Below are 23,357 nucleotides of genomic sequence, written 5' to 3'. Positions count from 1 at the left end.
CAGGGTCCTACTCGAGTGTAGGATGAGCTCCTGACAATCAGATCCCTCCCCTGTGGCAATAAATAGGCAGATCAAATGAAAGGAGTGTACTTACCAGTTAGTTTCTTTAATAATCACAGTGAGAGACAAAGGAATGCATCTCTCTCTAAAAATGGTGTTGCTCCCAGTAAAGTGTCATCCCCTCCGTCTCCATTAATCTACGCCACTCCTACTTTGGATAATCTGAGCTTGCTGCCACTGAGCTCTCTTTTCTCTCGCTCTCAAAACCCATCTAGTCAGGCGAAGTGGGGGGTGAGGAATGCTTTCCGAGGACATTGAATCTGCCAGCTGTCTCTCTCTCTCTCTCTCCTGCTGTTTCCTCCTCTAGCTGTTCCTCACCCAGTATTTCCCAGCTTTCCCCCTCTGGACTATGTCCTTCTGCAAACCACTGTTCTAAATCCATACTGTCCTCCTGCCCTTGGGAATGTTCAGGAGAAGCGGGGGGGGGAGCTCCCACCCTTCCTCCTCAGTCCAGCCCCTCACATCGGGACCTTGAGAACATATCAGTTGCCTAAGCATCTCCACATGGTGACACCAGCCTGAGTAGTAGTCAAAACATTTCGTCAACAGTTATTATAGAAATGATCTCATAGAGGAAACGGATCTTGTGTGAATGCAGTCTGACTGCAAAGCTATTTAATCCACCTGCCTAAATACTGAAAGTATAAGGAAAATAAATTGATAGAAAGTAATGACTCTGAGGACGCAAGTAGTCAAGAGAATTGATTCAGCCATCCTTACAAACTGAGGGGGAAAAACCTCAACATTTATTTTATGTCATTTGTGCACTCATTTTTTATTTAGAAGCACTGCTGCAGATTTGACATCGGGGGATTCTTCATCCTGAAGTCATACTATGATGTTCCCCAGGTGAAAAATGTCTATTATAAACATACCATTTGATGTATTTTACCTCTTGGTGGCGATGGTGGGGACTTATTTCATCCAATTAAAGAGGTCAGATTTCATCACATGAATCAAGCAGATAACAAATCCTAAACTGAAGACTTTATGTGCAGAAACAAATCCACCGTGCCTTTCTTTAAATAATAATTGCAATGACTAAAAATAGTTGGAAAAGTAACTAAATATTGTAGGAGGGAATGCTTCGTGGCTTCTTCAAGGATATTTGCTCAAAGAATAGTTTTGAAACTATTTTGAAGAACAGGAAGACTGTATTCATATATTGCAGAGTTATTAATGGAATGTTCATTAAGGACGGGCCGCTGTAAATGTCTGGATGTTCACCCCTACAGAACGTTTAATTCCAAATATGCTGGAAGCAACAAGTAGGGGTTATTCCATTGATGCACTCTTCCACTGAGCATCCCAGCCTCTAGTCATTGTTGAGTGAGGCTCGGTCAATAATTAATTTATTTAGGTTTTTTTTCAAAAAACAAAACAAAACATTGTTATACCACGTGTTGGTCCTAAGAAGGGCCATTAATGTAGAATCGTTGTTGTTGTTGTTGTTGTTGTTGTTATCAAGGTGGTCTCAGCAGGGTGGTCTATAGTGACCATAGGCCAAGCAATCCTACCACGTTGGGCAGAGGGAGCAAGTGGGGTGGATGCAGCCCCATCAGACTCACACTGGTAGAGCAGAAAGTGGGCCAAGGACACACACTCTCTCTCTCCCTCTCTCTCAGGGTAGGGGGTGCCTTTTCCTCTTCTTCAGGAAATGAGATATTTCATTCTCATTGGTCCCAGTTGGAAGGGAAATCATAGAATCATAGAATCATAGAGTTGGAAGAGACCACAAGGGCCATCGAGTCCAACCCCCTGCCAAGCAGGAAACACCATCAGAGAACTCCTGACATATGGTTGTCAAGCCTCTGCTTAAAGACCTCCAAAGAAGGAGACTCCACCACACTCCTTGGCAGCAAATTCCACTGTCGAACAGCTCTTACTGTCAGGAAGTTCTTCCTAATGTTTAGGTGGAATCTTCTTTCTTGTAGTTTGGATCCATTGCTCCATTGTCAGTATGCCAGCCCTATGCATTGGTGGGGTGGGGGGGATAGAATGTCAAGGAGGACTGCCTGCTGAGGGCCTGAAGGGCCCTTCCCTTGCCTCTCTCCACCTGGCTTGGGGCGGGGCTTGACAGGCTTCACAAGGACTGCGGCTGCTGCTCAGTAGAGAGGGCTCCTCTTTTAAATTGTTTCTAGTTTTTATCTGTGTTGTTTTAAATGAAACCGTCTTGGCTTTGAGCCCTGGAAGACCTGCACCCTGCCTTGCTGGCCCTTTCCCATCTGGCCTGGGAGAGTGGAGTGCTGACTGACTCCAGTTACAAAAGCCGAGGCTGTTGAACAGATTCTTGGGCTGGAGTATTGTTTATGTGGTTTGAGAGAGCTTGTTGCTGTTATTGATATTATTGTTGTATCTTTAGTTTTACATCTTATGATTTACGTGGAAATTATTTCCATTTGGTTGTGTACGTTTTGATGTGTTTTATTTATTGTTTGCGACTTCTGCTATGTTTGTAATTATGTAAATTTTGTCATGTTGTAAGCCGCCTTGAACATAGTTTCAACTATGGAAAGGCGGCATACAAATAAAATGATGATGATGATGATGATGATGATGATGATGATGATGACAATGACATAAGGGCTTTTGAACCAGTAGATCCTAAGCCTCTGTCTCAGCATATGCCTTTTTGGCCAATAAAAACCATAAGTAGCAAATTTTTTAAAAAGCCTGGTGGAATACTATACATTATATATTTGACATGGTATGCCTGCTCTAAGGGCAGTCTTGTTTGGATTTCTGCATTGAAAATAGTGCTTTTGAAGAGGTACACACACACACACACACACACACACACACATAACCAAACCCCTTAATATGTTCATTATTGTATTAGTAAATTATTTATTGACTATTCTTCAGCCGATGCTTTCAGAGTTGTTTAAAAATTAAAACAATAAAAATAATTGGAATAAAGTACGCTAAAAATAAAGTGCACACCACAGCAGAGCAAAATGAAACACTTGCATAAAAAAATGAACAGCTTAATAACCAAAAATGTCTGGCTACAATGAAGAGGTTTCTCCCTGACACCAAAAAGAAAACAGACATGGCAACATGCAAGGTGCTCTGGGGACGTCATTAAAAAGTTGTGGAGAAACAACTGACAAGGCCGTGTCTCATCCCTTGCCTTATGTCAGGCGGAGGCAGAACCAAGAAAAGGATTTCAGATACCAGTATCAATAATAGCTGGGTAGATTCATGCAGGATAAAGAGGTGAGAATGTTAACTGTGGCCCCATTTGCACTATGCATTTAAAGCATTTGATTCTGAGTGAGAACCAAACTTCAAAAGGGAGCTGGTGTCCCACATTTTGTCATGTGCAGTAGAGCTTGGTCCAATGAAATGGCAATTTCTGGGTCACCTCTGCCAGCCATTCAGCAAAACCAAGCATGGGTGGCAGATTTGCAAAACCGCTAACACAAATGCAACCCAATTCTACGATCCGAATATTTATGTTCCATTATTCCTGGAGCCTGGAGAAGAAACAGAAAAGGTAATCAATTGCTTAGATGATCCCAAGGTAAAACAAGTTTAGTGTCTCCTCTTGTTTTCAGCTGTGGTAATTTCGAGGCATATTTTTTTAATGATTTCTATTTGGCATTTTAAAACCAGCAGTGTTATTGCTGTTGTCATTAAAATTTGAGAGAAATGTTGGCCTAGGATTTTATTTATTTATTTTTATTTTAGCAGCAGACTCCCGTCTCAGACTTGATGTAATTGTATTTTAGTTTAGGATGTGCTAATGCATGGAGGTTATGAATGTTTTATGACATTTTCGCTTCTGAATGCAGATGAAGCCTTTTAAGCTGCCGTGGCTTTAATGAAGTTCTAAATTTCTCCCTTGAGATATGAAGGAGCGTAGAGGGTTCTACCTCATAAAATTGACCAGGATCTCGATGTGATTATGGTGTTTATTAATTTGACAGGCTCTTACAGGAGAACAACAACACATAACTGTGTAGGTGAAAGGTTCTTCTTGGAGGGTATAAAACATCATTTTGGGAAGCAACAAATCTATTAGCTATATTCAAACATTACGAATGGGATGCTTTAAATTTGTCCAGTTCAGCAATTATACAGGGTAGGATTATAGCCTTCAGAATGATACTGTGCTGCTTTAAAGGGCTGCTGGCTGCTAAGGATAAGTTACTGCAGCATAAAGCTGTAGTAGTTTCTTAGTTATGAAGGAATAAAAATATACCATAATCTGGAAAGAGTAGAGAACTAAAGTCTATCTCTACTGCCATTTTGAGGCAGAAAAGTCACCATGAGGTGTCTTAGGGAAGGGATGAGCTCAGGGTAGGGGGTGAAATATGACTATTCCAGCCTCTCTTTCTGGTCCTTGAGACTCTCCACAGGCCACAACCCCTGCCCAGCCACAAACCTCACATCAGGGGTGCCATCTTGAATAAAATATTGGGGAGGGGAGAGGTAAGCCCTGCCCTGCATAATTGATTACATCACATGACACACACACCCTTTGAATGGCAATGGCCATAAACTTGGGGTGCAGCCCCCTCAAATATTTTATTGAGGGAGGTGAAGGAGTAGGCTTGCATCAGGCCTGCTGTGTGCCTTCCTTAAGTGTTTTTGCCTGGAAGGGATGTTCATCACCCTTGCCTTAGGGCAGCTACTGAACTTACCCTTTTCCATTTCTAGCTGTCTTGAATCAAGAAGAAACATACCAAAATGGAATCCCATAGCAAAACATCTAGGACCTGCTAGATCTCAGGATAACCCCTGAAAGTGGCTTTGCTTAAAATAGGCTGATGAAGGTGACTGCCACTTTCAACCACAGACTACCTGATACAGTAGGTACATCAGCTAACGTATCTAATTTAGTCCCAGTTTTATTTCTTCACAGTTATGGCCTTATGAGGTTGTAACTGGCTGTTCTAGATGTGCTGAAGTCAGCTATGTGGATTCCCAAAATAAAATCAGGTTCTTATTGAGGCTAAGGCTTGAGTTCATGAATTTTGCCATGCTGAAGCTGGACAAGAGATTTATATTTGAGACATTCATGAGCTGTGTGTATTTAATAATTTTCTTTTTATTGAATATAGTGTTTTGCGTCCTATGTTATGGCATGCAATTATTATGAACACCAACCCACAATATGTGCATACGCAAAAAGCACATGTCGCTGAAAGCAACTGGAATATTGTTCAAGCTGAAGCCTTGCACAGAAGAAGGAAACCTTGGTACCTTGGTTTACGAACTTAATCCGTTCCGGAAGTTCATTCTTAAACCGAAACCGTTCTTAAACTGAGGTGTGCTTTCCCTGATGAGGCCTCCTGCCACTGGTGTCCTTCTACCATTTGGCTTCCATTCGTACACTGAGGTAAAGTTCGCAAACTGGGACACTACTTCCAGTTTTGCGGAGTTCGTATACCGAAGAGTTTGTAAACAGGGCTGTTCTTAAACCGAGGTACCACTGTATTATCAAAAACATGGAGAATGGATCACCATCACCCTCCTTGCGCAAAACAGCAAACAAGCTTCTGTGCAGAAGAGCAAAGTAACATGTAGAAATCTGAGGCAGGAACTGCCATTACCCGCACCAATGTATACACATTGATTCTACACAGATTTTTTTTCATCTGTGCAGAGCTTTAGTGCTAGCCTGGAGACAAAACATCTCTTAAAGAGGCTGAACATTATTGAACATCTCTTTGTAGTAAAAGTCATACTTCAGATTAGTTAATCCATTTCACTATTCCAAATGGTACTGAAAATGTAATAGACATCACTGATACTGACAGACATTAACTCCAGGTATTAATCTATGCCACAAATGGGGAACCTCTAGTCTGCGGGCCAATCTTGGCCCATCAAGGGGCCCAGTTTGGCCCTCAAGGTATTTCCCCTCCAACCAGATCCACCTGTCAATTAGTTGATATAACTGGATGGTGTCAGCTGATGGGCAGGGACGTGATGGTTCAGTCATGCTGGATGCTACTTCACCAGCATATTCCCTGTTAGAAATGTGTTGGCAAAGCAGACCCTGCAGACAGCAGCACTGAATTCTCCACTCAGCTTGGGAGCAGAGAGTTCAGTTGCGCTGAGTGCTACTTTACAGATCTCTCCCCCACAACCCTGTGAGGCAACTTTGACAGGTGGGCGGGACTGCCACCCTGTCAGTCATCTGACATCATGCTGATATCAGATTGACAGACTGGTGTCCCAATCCATCCAGGAAAGTTGGCCCATGTAGTACAGGGAGAGAAAGATTTGCCTCCCTGTGCCTCCCACCCTAATCTACATTATTATTATTATTATTATTATTATTATTATTATTATTATTATTACTACTACTACTACTACTACTACTACTACTATTATTATTCTGCCCTTCATCCGAAGATCTCATGGTGGTTCACATGATAAAAAAATAGTTTCCATTGTGTTTAGCCCACTTTTTGAAGTATTCAAGTGGCACAAAGTCTACTGATTTTCTTGGAAGTTCAGTAGACTGATACTCTCTTAATACTCTGAGAATGGCAGTCTTTCTGAAAGAAATCTAAAACAGCCTTTAGTTAGTTTGATGGAGAAATTGCCCTAGGCTTGTGCTATAATACCTTAAATCTAAGCAGTTATCATTCCTGAAGTAATTATTCTGGTGATTACACAATGTCGGCACATCACTCACCCTCCTCAGATTGTATAGTGTCTCTTCCTCTGTTCACCTCCCTTTCTTTGGATCAATGCAGCATCTATGCTGTGATTATTTGATGATGTTAAGTTTGCTACTAACTGCAGGTTGGTTCACACATGTACTTATGTGCTGATATGAAGCTAGTCCTCACTTCCCATCCTAGCAACATTTTTAAAAAATGAAAAGAAAAATACCAGTTGAATCCTCTGCACACAGAAAGGTAAAAGCACATTAAGACAAGTTAAAATTTACTGAGATAGATTAGCTACTTGTAAGTGGGCTGGTCATACAATGAGACTTTAATTTTACGCAGTGGAAAAAAATCAGTGGGGATGATGCTTTCCATTTTAGTGTACCACCAACCAAATCCATAATGGAGGGGGTCACATTACTTTTTCCTTCAGGTGCAATATTATCTAAAGCCAGCATTCACTCATGAGCACAAGATCAAAGGGATTAATGTGGTCTCATCGGGCCTTAATTAAATTTCAGACTAAAACATGATTGTAAAAGGTTAACAATTTTACAGGCTTTACCAGAGCCAATTCAGAGATTGCAAAGAAATTACCAAAGGAGAATAATGAGCAACTCACATGTATTTTCCACTTCTGTAGCTGATATGGAACTTATGAAGCTCAACCACAAGTCAATTCCTGAGTTCCTGAAGCTTTTTTTGAGTGAAATACGTGAGACCAATTTTTGACTTTACAGTGGAAGCAGGAAAAGAAGTAAGAGCCACTCCTACTTTTGATTTTCCCACTTAAGGATTTAACACCTGATCTACACATGGGTTCCTTCTTGAACAAACACAAATAATACTACATGGCCAAATCAGACCAAGACCCATAGGTGCCAAATCCTAGGAGCTGAGGCACTTTGCACACATACCCAATTGTTTTTGAGCTCCTCCCTATGGTTCAGAGAGTGGAGGAGGGTGAATGCTGGTCATAGTGCAGCTTTGGTGTCTAGTGGCTCCTGCTGCTGGTTTTCCCTGTCTTTTCCTTGTGTAGTGGGGGGGGGGAGAGAGGCAGGGGCTGCCAGCCACTGGGGTCATGCTGCCACCATATTTGGCTCAGCCCCCTGGCTTCTTGTGATGTTGCGTGGACCCCCACAATCTTTCCCAGAAGTTGGCACCTCTGCCAATACCTGTGTGTTTCTACGTTCTGCTTTCAGAAGTTTCACCTGGATGATTTAGCCATATGATAGCCCAGTTCACACAGTATATTTGTCCAACAAATATTTTGTCCACACAAGAATATATCCAAGGAAAGATGGGGTGGCTGAAGAAAAGAGAAATGTATTTTGTGAACGGACAAACTAAGCCCACCTCTGTGATGTCCTTTTCTCTCCTGAAAACACTAATGCAGGAATCTTTTTTAATAAAGGCACGCTAATACCAAAAGGACAGCTAGCCATGTGTGCAGAGAGAGAGAGAGGGAGAATGAATGATATCAAAAAGAAACTTTTTGAGCCAACAAGCATGGAGTTCAATAAAAGATGTCTTTTGACTGAAAAAAGAGATTGTCTATAGATTGCTTCTGGTAATAGCATGGTATTGAGAGTAATCTCCTCCCAATCTGTCTTAAATTCCCAGTAGAGACAGAAAGGGGAAGAGGGTCTTTCACATTATTAGGCCCTCATGTGTGAAGCTCTTTATATATAGTTAATATTGAAAATCTCACCTAGAATGTGTTGCTTTAGAAGAATCCAAAGGAGTCCACAGAATACAAAACAGCTGGAATCCCCAACTGAGGTGTGCAGGGTCAGACCAGCAGCCAAGTGTTAAAACAGCCAGTGTTATAACTCAAGACCATTCTAAGACATTTTGCCTCTTGAGACAAAGGATAGGATTCCTACACACATGCAGACATAGTGGGCAGTTTAATATTATATCAGCACCAACAACAGGATCCATAGACCTGCTCCTGAATTATTTGAGGATGGGGTGGGTGACACCAGTGGGGGCAGAGGGCAAATTGGACTGATTTGGGGTCCACAGATTGGGGCCATGGGATGGATTTGGGTGGTTCTGTGCAATGCCTTACTATTACTCACAGTGTCCAATACCAATTGAATGGTCTACTTTAACTATGATATGCTGTTTTTACTGGATTGTTTTTATTGCACCATGGATTGTTTTTCAGTTGTTGTTTTGAACTGAACTTTGTGATTATTTTAATTAGAGATGGGATGTACATATTTTAAATAAATATAGAGTCAGGACTGGAAATCTCAAAACAATGGCCAAATCCCACCTCTCCAATTGGGACCATAGCTGTTAAAAGTGGTAAAGGTAGCCACTTGCTTTACATGCTAATTTCCTTTTTGGCGCATGCCTATCTACTCTGTATGGCAAATGTCATAGATCAACATACATTTGAATGACATTGACAAAATTCAAAAGAAGTGCATTTCTTACATCATTGTTCCGCAGCATCTTGACATTGCAAACAGTATGGGAGCAATCTGATGTTCTTCCCATCCACTCCTCTCCTGGGTGCTTTTAAAAATGAGATTCACAAATTATTCTAATATTTCCTGCCCTCTAAGAACCTTTCACAAAACCCGCACTGTTAGTTGCAAAGATAAAGGGTATGAAAAATGGCTTCAATAAAAATTTGCAAGCTGTTGAAAAATGGTCAGAAAGTTCTATTCCTTAAAATGTGACAACAGCAAAGTACATGAGGGTTCACCATAAACCTATTTATTGGCTGGCGTGAAGGTTCAGCAAATAACTAACCTACATATTTTATTACACGTGGGTAAATATAAGCCACATAAATTAGCGCTGAAGCCAAGGTTAGGAAACCCAAAGCAGGGAGGAGGAGGAGGAAAGAAGAAACTCTTCTATATTTTATTTCAGGCTTCCCCCAACTGCTCCCATGCAGATCTTTGGGCCTCCAGCTCCCATCAGCATGGTCAATGGTCAGAGAGGATGGAAACTGTAGTCCAGAATATCTGAATGATAGGCTGGGGAAGACTGAATTAGATTAATAGGAAAGAAAGGAAGATGATTCTGCTGTGCTCTGTGCAGCAGTGGCGCATACCTAACCTCCCATCAGGGGCATCATTGTGGTATACCAGGAGGTTTGAGATAGTGGTATGGGCAGTGTAGTGCAAACTCACTGGTGGGAATGCTGAATTGGCTCTTTTGTTGACTTTGTCTAGAACTAACACAACTGCTACCTTGCCCCTACCCCTTTTCCTTTTGGTACACCACAGCAACACTGATGATGGGAGGTCAGGTAGTGCAGCTGGCCTGCTCCACCAACCACTTCTGCCTCCATGGCAACCCTCTCATGGGTTCTGTAACATCTGCAGGAGAAGGCTACTTATGGAGCAGCTGCAGTAACACCTGTGGGAGGATGCACCTGAAATAAATAATGCTGGGTAAGTTTTAATGGTGATGTTATTTAAGACTGCAAGAGTTGTATATTTAAATGTTCTGCATGTACATAGGCATCATGCCAGGGGAGACAGCTAAACAATAAGCTTCTCCCTGGACATTCTAGCTTTGTATTCAAACGTTCAGTCTCACCTACAACCCAGCAAGAGATATATCACATGAAGCTTCTTTTCAAATGTTTCATCTCTTAAAGACAGCAATAAATTCAGTGAAGATAATTGTTCTAGATGGGTTATGTAGGGGAGTAGAGAGTAGCAAACTCAACCATTATGTACATAGCCATTGAGGATATATACAGGGATTTTTCCGAGAGAGGAAACAGCCTGATTTATTACACATGTAACAACCCTGCTGTTGAAGTTTTATATAACTACTGTTGTCAGTGTTAACACCAGTTTAATGGGAGATTTGTAATTTCTGCATGTGAAGCTTGTTAAGAAAATGAATGCAGGCACTCAAGATGCCATTTGTATTATACATCTGACACTACACGGCTGCCATAATTGTTCAAGTCTACAATAAAAACACATTTATGGAAAATGGAATAAAGCTGCCAGAGTTATGAGTTTTTAGTAGAATGGTCAAAAGAACATCAGACTTCAACCCAATGTCTGATGCTTATGGCTTCTGCAAGGAAAATAAAACAAAAAAGAGTGCATGGTGTTTGAAGATGGATCTTGAAGTTTGCATAGGAAATTAGTGGTGTGGGGGAGTGGTAGGTAGGAAATGAGCAGGAAAATATAAAATGCTAAAAAGCTAAGAGTAGAAGCCAAATCAGGTCTCAGCTGTATCCAAAATCTACATCAAGAACACTGGGGCCAAAAAACTTCCATTGTGAAAATGGTTAATGTTCAGAAGAGTTCAGAAAATTATTAATGTTTAGAAGAGCTCATTCAGAAGGATCCAGTGAAATACATTTTGAATATTTGACTCAGATATTTGAATTTCTTGCAGTAATGACTGTTTTTGTGTCATCTATCAATAAGTGTGTTACTGATCTTGTAAGACATTCATTACTTCTTCAGTCATGCCAGTCTGTAGCCCTCTTTAGCCTGAACATGCAAGGGCAAAAAGTGTGTAGAAGGCTGGAGGTGTGCAGGCCAGCCCTGTTCCCAACATCATGTGATTAGAATAGGTGCAAAAAAAGAACAGGGCTCCTGTACCTTTAATACTTGTGTAAAAGCAGCAGCCTAAGCAGGTGTGTCTTGCATGCTGCTCTCTCAAGCAAAATACAGTTAATTTCACATTTAAAGCTAACTGAATTGCTTTGCCTTTTCCAAAACAATACATGAACCAAAATACGACCATTCTTTGACATTCTCATTTCTAGGAATTTTGCAATGTACTTATGCTAGGGTACAGTGTGGCTAAAGATATTAGTGAACACAACATACAAAAATACATTATTGGGGGGGATTTGCTTTGCAAAAATCTTTTCTGTTAGGAAACATTGCATACAAACAGGAGTATAGCAGGAGAAATTTGCACTAAAATGCTGATGAATTTTCATAGGTTTTTTTTTTAAGCACACTGGTGTGGAAATGTGCAGGATGAAACTGAAAACTCGACAAATGAGAAACTAAGAGAAGCTGACAGATTTGTTTATCCCTAATGACACCACCTGGCTCTCCCCACTAGTTACCTGACAAGCAACACCTGCTGAAATTCACTCTTCTACATAACCATTGAAGGTGTAGGACCTCTCTCTTCTTTTGTATCTGGCTATCGTCCTGGAACTTCGTCCAAAGGTGGGTTTGGTACATTATTTCTATGCTTGGAAACTCCAGATGCTTCTGCCTACTTCATATTAGTAGCGTTTAGTGATGCGAAGAAGTATTAGTACAATTTAGGAATGCAGCTTTCATTATTTCAATTCATCACCCTGTCTGTCTCCTCAAACTTAATCCAACTTTTTGCAATTATGCTTTTTTTACTTCTTACAGTAAACAGGTTTGATGTGTTACAAATCTGAAATCTTGCAAACGAGGAATATTTTCCAGTATTAAAATATTTGTCATTTTTACTTATTTTGAGACAAGATAGCCGAAACCAGCATGTTTATAGAGTTTTTGCTTTATTCTCATTTTCCAAGGTTCTCCTTGTCTTCATCAAGTGCCTGTTGTCCTTGACATGTCATAGCTCAGCCTTTGTAAAAAAAATCAGCTGCCCGTTTTCTCATCACTTGCATGTTGCTAAAGATTGATGGACAACTCAGCCATGATCATCAAACATTCCTCTTACTATTGAGTGAAAGCTAGAGTGATGTGTGACCCAGGTGGCTGCTCTTAAGCTGGTGACACAAAAGCTCTTACAGAGGGTTATTAATGAAGCCACTGGGAAAAGCAATATGTGAGCAAAATTGCCTCATAGCACTTGGTTTAAGTGAAATTGAAATAAAAATAATAATATTCATCCTTTAAACTTTTATATTCTGGGAGCTGGGGAGAGAGAAAAAAACTTCACAAATATTTTATACACATTTTTCTCCTAACGGGGGAAAAATGCAAACACAGATTTATAGTTTTAGAAAACTAGGATGGGTTGCCACTGACAGAAATGTGGCCTATTTGCTGTGTTAGCCACAGTCAGAGTAACTAAATGAAAAATGCACTAAAAGAAATAGAAAGAAATTGGCCCAAGCCTCATATCAAATTGTGTAGTGTTCTGAAGTCAAACAAGAGCATACAAATCTGCCTTATACTGAGTCAGCCCATTGTCCAATCAGATTGGTATTGTCTACCCAGCCTGGCAGCAACCTGAGTTTCAGACAGAGTTCCCACTATCCCTGGCACCAACTGGAAATACCAATGATTGAATCTGAGGCCTTCTGCATCTTCTCTGCCATTGAGCTATAGCCTTTTCCTGGGTTGGGCATCTATCAGTTAATCTCTGTGTGGGGTAAGAGGATGGGAAGTGTAAGGTATAGGATTACACACAGACACACACACACACACACACACACACACACACACCATTCAGACATTTTAAAAGTGAGTGGGTGACAAGTAATTTATCTCAGGCCTACAGTATAAAACTGAGTTTTGGTTGTCCCATTAGCTCTTCAACAAATAGAATCATGCTTCAGATTTGACATCCCTCTCCCAATGAATGCAGTACAGGCCATACAATTGTCTATTGTATACAACAGGCATAGGCAAACTCAGCTCTCCAGATGTTTTGGGACTACAACTCCCATCATCCCTAGCTAATAAGACCAGTGGTCAGGGATGATGGGAGTTGTAGTCCCAAAATATCTGGAGGGCCGGGTTTACCTATGCCTGGTATACAAGCATGCTAGTATATTGGGTGTAGGACTCCAGAAGAAATGTTGGACCCGTTGCTACACTTTCTGGACTATACAAAGACCAAGTCTTGACTGTTTCTTTCCATTATTATTATTATTAGTAGTAGTAGTAGTAGTAGTAGTAGCAGTAGTAGTAAATTTGTATACCACCCTTCTTCTGAAGATCCCTGGATGGTTCACAACAGAAAAATACAATATGAAAATAAAAAATGTATAATAAGACAAAACAAAACCAAGAATCGCCCCTCCCCCCCACCGCCAGACACATTTAAAATGCCATAGAATGTTCCAAATGCCTGGTTGAAGAAAAACATTTCCCTAGGGAGAGCATCCTGCAAATGAGGAGCCACTGCAGAAAAGGCCTGTTATCATGTTGCCACCCTCCAGACCTCTCATAGAAGAGGCACACAAAGAAGGACTCAGAATGGTTCAGGTTGGTTGCACCACCACAATCTTCAGTAAAGCATTTACAATAGGTTTACAACACCAAGGCTGCAATCCTATATATGCTTATTTGATAGCAAGCCCCGCTAAACGAACTGGGCCTTACTTCTAAGACATGTATATCATTGGCCTGCAAGGCCATTCCCCACCCCCACCCCATATGATATCATATGGCATTAGCTATGCGGCAGTTTAATCTGTGGCTGCAAAGGAACAATCAGGAGCCTTAGCATGCATTCCTGATTGTTCCTCTGCAAGCAGGATTTGCATTTGGTGCCTTTTAGATTTGGTGCCCAAAATAAGGCCCACAAGAATAGCCTCCACTTGGGAGCTCCTGATTGGAGCTGATTCCTGCCTAAACAAGGACTTGCATCAAATCAAAATGAGCTATGTGGAAATGTGTAGGGCACTTTGAGTGTGCTTCTGGCCAGGTGATTGACCCTTAGGTGGCCCCACTCACCTGTCAAGAGGGAGTGCCATGGAGGGAGTAATGATTCTCTATCCAGCCCAACAGCCAGATGTGGTGGGCTGTAGGAGCCTCAATGGTGAGGCACTGAAGAGGGTGGTAGCATGCCAAGAGAGAAAAAGACACACATGCACAGAGAGCTAGAGAGAGAGAAGGACTTCAGTTTGTCACAAGAAGCAGAGGTATATATCAGAATAGACACTCTTTCACTTATGCATGGGACTCGGCTATGGAAACGCCTTCTTGTTTGGGGCCAGGAGAAAAAGACTGCTGACTGCCTAGTGCTCTGAAATCCCACGGGTAATACTCTCAAATGACAAAGTTACTCTCTTTTTTTATATAGCAAAGGTCTTTTATCAAGCTATATAGCGGCACATTTTCAATCATCTCCGTAGCACAATGAAGAGACAAACCCTGTTAGCGTTGTTCTCTGGGAAAGTGTGGGGGGAGGTCATAAAATTTGTTAGCTTGGCACACCTAGGGACCAGCCCAGGCTTTGAGCTGCCATGAATTTTTTTAGCCACAGCAAGAGAAATGTAATTCAATCTTTTCAACCTGGGTGATATGTATTCATGTCAGTGGCTTTAAGATAAGGAAAATGCTTTAGCTGAAGAATGAAACTTTTGATGAATAACCCAGAATGCGATGAATAATGTACAAATATTTCTTTCCTTTCAGTCAAAATGATTCTAGATCCTTTTTCATTTTAATTCTTGTCCTCTTCTACAGATCCCCCCCCCCATGCTTTAAAAAGGAAATATGGAGAATGAACACTTTAAAAAAGGAAGAGATTTGCTTCCTAAAGGAATAAACCCAGCACATAAACATGCACCCTTTTCCCTATACCTATAATAGTTTTAAAAATGTTTAAAATTGTATCACATCAAAAACATGTTTGTTAGTGGTAATATATATTACAAAAAATTCACAGACTGATAACTATTGACAGTCCCAGGTTTGGGGAGATCTATGGGAAAGGTACAGAGTTAAACTGTGTATCACTTTAATCACATAGAAAACAACTACATCTCTGGATTTTCCTTTTTTGATAACAGGTGCTGAGTCGTCTATGTTAATTGAGATTTCAGAGGATGGGGTAGAAAAGTGTAGCCCTTTCTGACCCAGCCATGTGCTAGTAAGGTCACTTAAATAACATGGACAGAATTGATATCAAAGAGTCCTAATAACACTTTAATTATCAAGCCGAACTAAAACAGTGCATGATTTAAAGAGAAAGGAAAAGACAGGTTTTGTCTTTTTTTGTTCAGATCTTGTACATAGCAGTGAGACATTCAACCAAACATACAGAGAAAAAAGCTCCCCCAAACTACACAGCCAATCAGAGAACACGCTACCCAGACTGGCTATGTTCTACCTCAACTGTCAGAGGCTTTATGGCCTTTGAATACCATTTGTTGGGCAACACAGGCAGGCATAACTGTTGTGCTCACATCCAGCTCGCAGGCTTCCCACAGGCAGCTGGTTGATCACTGTGAGAACAGGATGCTGGACTAGATGGGTCACTGGCCTGATCCAGCAGGCTTGTATTATGTTCCTATGTTCTGATTGCCATTATATTTGCCTAATCACCATACTTTTCTGTGTATGACTATGTTTTTTCCTTTAAAAATCATGCTAAAAGGTGGGGGTCATCTTATACATGGGTTGCGCATAGGGTGGACGTTTGATTGGTTGTTGCCATGGCTGTCAGCAGCCATTGTGCATGTTATTGGTTGCTGCATCAATGGGTGGTGTTGATTGGCTGACGCTCCGGCAGTTGGGCGGGCGATTGGCAGCTTCTGCTGGTGATGGGACAGACAAGAGGCTGATTTTGCGATGCAGGCGGGTGGGCATTTTTTGGCAATCCCCCCTAAGAAAAGCTCAGCAACTCTGGGTAACCCCCCCCCCATGCCATCTCCCCCCATTTTCTTAAATTTGAGTCCTCCAAAATAGGGGGCGTCTTATACATGGGGACGTCTTACAGATGGAAAAGTATGGTAACTCCTTTCCCACATGGGAAATCTGACATCTACCACATTTTGAACTTTATTTGGAAACTAAATTATTTCAAGAAGTGAGGCTTCCCCCTTTGCTTGTGAAAGAATACAGTTTACTTGATTTTTGTTCTGTTTTTAAAGAAGAGGTTAAAGATAAATATTTTTCATGTAAAAGTGTTGACAGAAATGAGGGTTGAATGACAGCATTTATCAAGCCAGATGAATTGGCAAGACTAGTTCTGCATTTACTCTTCTTTTTACATTTAGACAGCCTTCTGAAATGGTTGAGGGGTCATTTAGCACTTAAAGGGACAGCACTTTATCTCACCTTCACTCTGTCTAGCCTTCCTAAGCCCTACAAATATCTCTAATTAGGAACCACAAAGCATAACGAAAACTAGTCAGCTCATGGAGCACAACACAATGAACCATATAGCACAAAAGCAGTTACTTTTCCCGTGTTTGCCAAGGAGATGAATTTGACAGGCTGAAAACTGGAACCATGTGGAGTGAAGCTGTGCAAATTGACAGAGATTGATTAATTTCTCCCCACCTGTTTGTGTTAAAAGGTTCAGGCACACCAAGGGGGAGACTAGCAGCTCCAGAAATGAGACCGAGGGTCAAATTAGATGTTATATCAGTACTGAAAATGGGAAGGGAAAGGGGTCGTGGTTAGGCCGCCGTGGACTCAATTATGTCTGAAAAGAAGTGGAATGGTCATAGGTCCACTTGAAAAAAAGTTAAGCCACATTATACATTTAAAGCACTGTTACCACTTTCAACAGCCATAGCTTCCCCCCAAGAATTATGGGAGCTGTTCTTTGTTAAGGGTGCTGAGAGATGTTAGGAGGCCCCTATTTCCCTCACAGAGCTACAATTCGCAGTGTTCCCTGTGAAGAGGGATTGACTGTTAATCCTCTATGCAACTACAGCTCCCAGAATTCTTTGGGGGAAGCCATAACTGTTGAAAGTGGGATCATAACATAGTCTTCAAGTACCACAAGACCTTGCCAGGACCTTCATGAAAACCCTGAAGCCATCATGGCTCCTCAGCTGGTCATGTGGTCATGCAGAGTTACAAATTCCCAATTGCAAGCTACCTTAAGCTCCTCTTAAAGGGGCCATGGGCAAAACTGCAGCTAGCTTGCAGTTTTAGCTTAGAAGCAATTTTGCCCATGGCCTCTTTAAGAATCAGTAAAAGTGAGTGAGAGTGCCCTTGCGTGGCACAGTAGCAGTGTTCTTTGCTGCTAGCTTTAAGTGCCCAGAAGGAGCAGAAGCAGATATATGGAGAGAGTCCAAAGAAAGTCTATTGGATTGAGCGAGAAAGGAAAAAGTGGGTCAGAAGAGTAGCAGAAGAGAGAAAGGGCAAGGGCTTTGGTGGGTGGCATGGAAGGCCCACAGGACACAAGAAGAGAGAAGAGAAGAGGTGACTCTGGCCAACTGTATTGCCAGAGATGGCAAAACGCCCAGCATTGCTGCCCGTAAGAACCAGGTTTAGGGTTGGAACTAGATCCTGCTTTGATCAGGATCATGCAGAAGATGTGGGGTTCAACCCTGTCCACTTGCTCATTTGCTGACACCACCAGGGATGGACGGGTGGTGTGGTTTGGCAGAAATGGCCTCACAGGCTAAAATACAGCCCCCTGGTAAGATAAGGTTGGCCCACAGGTTAAAGCTTCTACACCCCTGCCCTACAGTATCCAAATCTCTATTCCACTGTCTCCAATTGCAAGAATGTTCCTATTTTCATCTGAGGAACGTTGGAGGGTATGTCATAATGGTTCGCGTGTAGCCATAGTTTCCTGCTTCATTTCAAGCCCTGTGGTACTAAGTTCTATGTTCTCTCCCTACACATGGAGCAGGCACGGGAATGGGGGAGAAATTCAGTTCAGTTCACATTTAGAGGTGAATGTCTCTACTTCACTGTTTTGGAAACAATACAAGAACAGAAATACAATCCTCCAAATTTTTCACTTTTCTGAATTTTGCAATGCAGCAATTCTCTAGCCAAGTAACATGTACAAGAATGTGCATACTGTGGTAAAATGTGCATTAGAATGCCTGCATTAGTGAAAATAGCATAAAAAATGAATTTTATTAGGGAAAATTGCTTTGCAAAAATATGTATTTTGGGCAAATTTGCACACAGGCATTTGGATATTAGGACAAAATTGACACAATAATGCTGGTAAATTTCCATGAGGTCTTTAAAAACATGCAAACTGATGTGGAAATGTGGAGAACACAACTTAATATTTGAAAAATGAGGAGTAGAAAAACCAAAAATTGCCAGAGAAAGCCTGCTTGATATCTCTAAGAAATCTCTATATTCCTGGTCTTTTTCATCCACTGGGGTAGGATGGAGGGGCAGTACAGGATTTCTCTGTTATTCTCTACATGAAAAAGCAAGTTGTACAGAACTATTTTGAGCTGAAAAATAAGCAGGTGAGGAAGAATAAGCTTATTTAGTCTGCCCAGTATAATAACTTCTACAGAAAACAGGGTATGCGGGGGCAGGGAACACAGAACTCTGGCTAAGAAATCATATGAGTCTTAAAATTTATTAAAGACAGAATGGGGATCACTTTAATCTCAAGGGTGTTTGTCTTTGTTTGCATTCGTGTGTTTTAATTTAGGAGACAAAACCTACTAGCATAAACATGAGATGATCATGTTGCTAAATTTCAAAACTGGCAGTGATCAAAACAGATGAGGACACATTTCAAAATGCAATGCTTCATTCCAGGGCAATCAATTGGTTAGAGAGTTTTTTGTTTGTTTTTTAGCCAAGTAAGCACCTTGCTCTCAAGCTGAGCAATAGATTCATTAAGCAATGAAATAATAACAGTTTATCATCATAAGTGAGTTTTTAAATTGTATTTAATAACAATCGCTGTCCGCCAGCCAAGTATTTTATTGGTGGGGAAATTAACCTGAGTTTCTGGATTCCTGCCCAGCAGTTCAAACTAACCAGTTTGTGAAATAATATATTTAAATACTTTGACCCCTCCTCAATAATGGCAGGTATAATCCTTCAAGGGGATGTCTTACCTTCCTTCACCACCACAAAAGGGAGAACATTTGTATGGTTGCACAGATCCCAATGGAGTTTGTGCAAAATAAGTTAATGGTGGGTTGTAGGTGTGAGTTATAGGGGGATTGTGGCAGAGGTTGCAGGGATGCACAGCTAGCTGTGCCCCTCACCACTGGATGCATAGCTAGCTGTGCCCCTCACCACTGGATGCATGTTTGGCGAGTGTATGAAGTGGCTTGACACATATACATCCATAAAGCCCCTGATGATGCACTCTGAAGTCATGGCTGGTGGGAGTCACAGGGCTGCATCAGCCCAGCCCTTTGGCTTTCCCATGACACGTTCTTTCAACATACGAGGAAATCAGGTGACTCCCCAACATGTTCTACATAGATCTTTCTTTTAAAAAGTGTTTCAGACCTGGAGCTAATGAAGAATGCCACTGCTGCTTGGTGGAGGAGCACGTGACAGCACTGCAATGCTTGCCATTAAACATCCAGGCATGATTGAAAGTGCAGACTTTGGCCTCTAAGTTCCGAAATGGCTTAGGCTCATATGACTCCCAGCCTACCTCACAGTCTGCCAGGATTGGCTTGCAAGACACTTCTGAGGGAAGTTAAATCTTAAGATCCTTTAGGAGCAGTATGCTGCTGGGACTCACATCCATAGATGATCTCTTTTTTAGTTATAGGAAAGATGGTGTTACCATTTTATTCTTACCAGATTTTGGTGCAACTGAAGACTTTTACCTGTTGATAATACCTGAACAAATAGATAGATTGGTTGCTGCTATTGCTGTTGCTATTAGTAAATTCCTGTTTAGTGAACAACAGTTACGAGTTGCTGTCTTCTGCATTTTGAGGATCATGATATTTCATTGATTATAAATTCTCTTTTTGTCTTATTTGACTTCATTGCAAACTGTCCTGCAGCCTGTGCAAAGAGCAATATAGAAATAAATCACAGGATGTGCTGTCTTCCCTCCCCTTGTTTTCTTTTATTGTACTGTTCTTTATTCTTCTTTGGTGATCACTCATAACCAAGTAAGATTGTCTTCCATAAACACAGTTTTAACAGTGAGTCCGTAAGTGACTGTGGAGGCCCATTCTGGATCCACACGTCCTTCCACAGTGGGGACATAGGTTTCCGGGTGGGAATTGATCATGGTGCCTTCCTCTTAGCACATTTCTCCCTTTCATCCTGAGTTCGAGCGTACTATAAATTGCCTCACATATCATTGTGATAGAAAGGTGGCTCAGATTCTTTTTTAAAGAAAATGAAATCATCCCCAAAGCAGAGTTCCCCAAGCTGAGTATTAAATAAAGTTAAAATAGGGCCAGCGAATCCTTAATTTATTCTAGCCAGCTGGCCAAGAAATGCCACACACAGCCTCATGTTGTTCACTATTAAACTTTAATGCTAATTGGGCCATCCATTAAAGTATTCTGGCTTTTCATAGTTTTCCAGCAAACATCTGGTTCCTGGTATGGCTGTGCTTGGTTTCACTTTTGCTTTGCAATGAGGTAGGGAAAGCTTCCTGTGACTTCTTTGCTTTGCAGTGCCCAGCAGCTGGAATACTTAGACAGCTCTGTTATTTTTTTATTCGTATTGATCATCCCTTACATTTTTGTTCATACTGGTACTGGATAAAAAAAGAGGAACACTTGCTGTTTCTGGCAAACATTTGACTTCTGTATCAATAGCAACTCCCCATTTGTCCTGGAGCTAGTAACAAGTGTCCTGACTTCAAAAGCCTTGAGTTTATCATTATGTGTGCTCTAACTGCAAAGGAAAGTAGTGTACACTGGCAAAGTGTGGGATCCTTTTAGGCCATTTTAGTAGAAGCGTTACTTAACCCACTGAGATTAGTTCTTACAAGAAAGCTGATACTCAGAAGCAAGTTATTTGTTGCCTGGCTACATTCTCCCCCATGCCCCCAACTTTGTCCCATCAAAGCTCATGGTGGCCTGTCAAACTGAATTGTAGACTACAATACACAGAGGGATGCTTCAGAAAGAGTTCTCACACCTCAGCTTTCAAGCAGAAATCCGCTTGCTCTCTGAATTTTTACTGAGAGAAATATATTGGCTGGGATCATAGCTAGTGGCAGAAACATTCCCTGAGCCAGAGTTCTAGTTGTGGGATGCTCCAATGGTGGAAGCAGTAGACACGACACCCCCTAATTAACCTTTCTCCCTGCACTCCTTCACAAATCTGTCCCAGAACCATGGAGGACCTTCAAAGGCAGCATGAAAAACATTGACACAGTGGACTGCAGGCGGTATCGGCAAAAATGGCCTCCCAGCTTCTGTTCCCTTGCATCTCATTCTCCCTTGTATCTCAGATGCCCACATAGAATCCAAGTCCTGGAGTTCAGTGGAGAAAATCAATCAAAGCAGTCCTAGAGACAAGATGCTGGGGCATATCTAAAATAGCAGTATGGTTGTGCTCCTTGATAACATGGCATAGGGTCATACTGGAGATGCCAGTGACAGCACATAGCCAGTTTGCAACTGCCTGCTTTCATGAAGCTGAGTAAGGTACTCCTGCTTCCATCATAGCCCCACGGTGTTCACAGCTAAAAGGAAGGTTTCCACCTCTCTTGGTTGTTAGTCGGGTTTTGTTTTGTTTTTTGTTTTTTTTTTTTGAGGTGGGGATCACTTCACTATACATGATCATTTCAGCCAAAATTTGAAACTCCAAAATATTTGGCGTATCTCCTTTTCTAACCTGTGTCAGTGATTACTGCCTGAAGGATTGGCAAAGCCTATGAACTTAAGAGGCTGTTGCAATTGTTTGCATTACACTAGGCACTGCTGTATCCTATATGGTGAATAATGTAGACACTCCCTACATCATTCTCACCACTTCCTATAGTATTATGCAGCTGAAGTGTGTGCGTGCATGTGTGTGCACATGCACACAAACACATCATTGTATGTGCACATGAATTAGAAGACTGTTGGGTGATGTGCAAGTGAAGTTGAAGAGCACTGTTTCTTGAACTAAGGTTGGGTCTCTGCTCTGGTACAAACTGAGTGTTAGGATCTCTACTGCTACAATGCCACATATAGGGTTATGGGTTTTTATTGTTGCCACCTCTTTGCCTTCCTCCTAAAATGTCCTCCCCCTATTTCTGAAAAAGCAGTGCTACAGGGAGGTACACTGAACAGAGCTGCACCTGTACTTCGTGTTTCTGTCAGCCATCAGTCTGGTGATGTAGTACCAAGATACATGAGGAAAGAGTAGCATTCAGTTGATGCATTACAATAATATGTCAGCGGTGCAATGGTGCTTTGATAGTGCTTAATAACTGTACTACTGCATTGGGGAGAATGCCAAGAAAAACAGAATGAGAGAAGTGATAGCATGTATATAATTCCTGTTTCATGTCTGAGTTTCAGAACCAACGGATAGTAATTGTTTTACTGTGTTTCTCTTGATTGTTTTATAACTTACAATGTTTGAAACATAACCCTGATATCCCTTAGACTGCGTTTAAAGAGTGTGTGGCAGGCAGGTTCTGTTAAGAACTGCAAGATGAACAGTGCAGGTGTCATGGTTTAAGTTGGGGATAAGGGGTTTGCACACAAATTTGCTGCATACATTCACACCTGCTTTCAAGGTAGCAAACCCCTTCTACTACATTTTAAATATTACATATTAACTGTATTAAATATTATATTTTAAATATGATCACCCTTAGTTTGGGCCAACGTATTTTGTTGCGGAAAGACATTCACAGTAATTGCATTGTTGAAGTCCAAAATATTAAGAAACATGGAAATACTCATTGAGCTTGATCCAGAAATCCATGAGTGGAGTGAACCCCACCTATGAATGAGTTGCTCTGGGAATCTGAAGATGGGAAAGGGCATTTTGCCAATTGTCCTTCCCCTTGCATTGCCCCTCCCCCTCAAAAACCACCCAGAAACCTGAGGGACCACCTGGAACAGTGCGGGAGGTAGCACTTGATGTGATAGGG

Source organism: Podarcis vaucheri (genome assembly GCF_965113315.1).
Source record: "Podarcis vaucheri genome assembly, chromosome: 5".
Lineage (NCBI taxonomy): Eukaryota > Metazoa > Chordata > Lepidosauria > Squamata > Lacertidae > Podarcis > Podarcis vaucheri.
This window is presented reverse-complemented; position numbering follows the sequence as displayed.